Raw genomic sequence first — 2516 nt, 5'->3', positions numbered from 1 at the left:
CACAGAATGGAGGACAATGGCTAGAAGGGCCACATCAAGCAATTCACTGCACCATGTCACTTTAGTTTTGTGTATTTCACTGTATATAAATTATATTTCAATAAAATGCATTTTTTAAAAAAATCATTAATATGAATAATAATTAAACCTCTGAAAATAACTTGTCCTGTGAAAATAACTTGTCCTGTGTGGCAGAAGAACAACACAAGTTCCAGGGTGGATCCCTGGGAAATACCAGCATTTAGAGGGTGGGCCCAGCAAGTAGATGAGTCACGGGTGGTTCAGTGGTAGAATCCTTGCCTTCCATGTGAGAGACCCAGGCTTGTGCCCCTGCCAGTGCGCCTCATGTGGGGCCACCAGCTGTCTGCCATTAGAGGCTCCTGTTGCTCTGATGCTGAACAGGTTTCAGTGGCGCTTCTAGACTGTCATGGATTAGGAAAAAAAGCCTGGTGATCTACTTCTGAAAATCAGCCAATGAAACCCTATGGATTGCCTATCTTTTACTAATGGATTATCTAATGTAATAACAAAAGCACATGTAGGAAAAGACAAAATAAATAAATGGAGCTCATAAAAATTTAAAACTCTTGTTCATCAAAAGACTTTACCACAAAAGTAATAAGACAGACCACTGACTGGGAGAATATCTTTGGAAACCATTATCAGTAAGAATTTAATAACCAAAAATATATATATCATTTAGATGGTTTAACAACAAAAAGGCAACCCAATCACAAAGTGGCAAAGGACTTGAAAAGACATTTTACCAAAGACGACATTCAGATGACCACCAAACACATGAAAACATGTTCAATGTCATTAGCCATCACAGAGATGCAAGTCTAAACCACAGTGAGATACCATTTAACTCCCCTGGGATGAGGAGCTCTGGTGGTGTAGTGGTTAAGGCATTAAGGCATTTGGGTTTGAACCCACTAGCTGCCGTATGAAAGAAAGATGGGGCAATCTGCTTCCATAAAGATTTATAGCCTTGGGAATTCAGTGGGGGTCACTATGAGTCAGAATTGACTTGATGGCAATGAATTTGGTTTGGGGTAATTAAGATTAAAAGAGAAAAAAAAAAAAACAGAAAATGACAAGTACAGGAAAATTAGAACTCTTCCCCATTGCTGGTGGGAATGCAAACTGGAACAGCCTTTGTGGAAAACAATGTAGTTGTTCCTCAAAAAACACAAAATAGAACTGCCATTTGACCTGGCAGTTCCACTCCTAGATAGGTATAGACCCAAAAAACTTGAAGGTAGGAGACTCAAACAGAGTTCATTGCAGCACTGTTCACAGTAAACAAAAGGTGAAAACAACCTAAATGCCTATCAACAGATGAATGGATAGACAAAATGTGGAATGGATAAATGTACAATGGAATATTACTCAGCCAGTAAGATAAATGAAGTCATGCTGCAATATGGATGGAGTGTAAAGACATTATCCTGAGTGAAATAAGTCAATCATAAAAGAAAAGAAATTGAATGATCTTGCTTATGTAAAAAGAAAAGAATAGGCAAATGTGTAGAGACAAAAGTTTATTAGTGGTTAACTGGAGCAGGAGAGAGGGGGAGAGGGGAGGTTATTACTTCGGTTTATAGTTTCAGTTTACAGTGATGGAAAAATCGCATTAAGGGTAGCTTTGTGCAAGCAATGTAATTGCTGTCAATAAATTGTACAGTTGTAGAAGTTGAATTGGCAAAAGTTGTGTGATAGATATACTGACAACAACGACAACAACAACAAAATAGTAGCTGCTGAGGTTCTTTAAATACAACCAAACACCTCATGACATTTTATTCCTTGGTTTAGAGGTTTAGGATCGTGATTCACATTCCAGTTAATTGGCCTTTTACTGTGTTTAGTGCTTCTGTTCTACTTCCCAGTTTGTTGCATAGTGACTGGGGTCTTAAAAGCTTGCAAGCAGCCATCCAAGGCACAATTTATGTCTGTTTGCTTGGAGCAACAGAGGAAAAAGAAGGAGAGTCAGGGATAGAGAAGGAAATGGAATGTGTGGCTAATTGCCTCCGTGAACAACTTCCTCCTTTGCCATGAGACAGAAGAACTGGGAGAACTTTGATAGTGCTTGGCTACTATTACTGAACATTTTGATCAAAGATTCTTTGATCAAAATGGGGAAAATGCAGAACAGAATTCCAAATTGTCATAGAATCCAGATTGTCTGGAACCATAGAGGCAGGATGAACCCCATAAACTACTACCCTGAGATAAACTTTAAACCTTAAACCAAAAACATCCCCTGAAGTCCTCTTAAAACCAAACAATAGTTTAGCTTAACTAAAAAAGAATGTCTGCCTTGAGCATTGTGTTTATTTAAGATCTATCTCTATGGGGATCGAATTGACAAGAGTAACTTGAAAGAGTAGATAGGAATCTTAGGGGGCAGTATATTTATGTTAATGGAGAAGGAACAACTCAGAAAAGGAATGTTCAGGTAACTTGAAGAATGTTATCAATGTCACTGCACTGTACATGTAGAAACTGGATTG

The sequence above is a fragment of the Orycteropus afer genome, unplaced genomic scaffold, assembly GCF_000298275.1.
Source record: "Orycteropus afer afer isolate SDZICR_OR568_19922 unplaced genomic scaffold, OryAfe1.0 scaffold00178, whole genome shotgun sequence".
NCBI lineage: Eukaryota > Metazoa > Chordata > Mammalia > Tubulidentata > Orycteropodidae > Orycteropus > Orycteropus afer.
The sequence above is the reverse complement of the archived record's forward strand: the minus strand, read 5'-3'. Positions refer to the sequence as shown.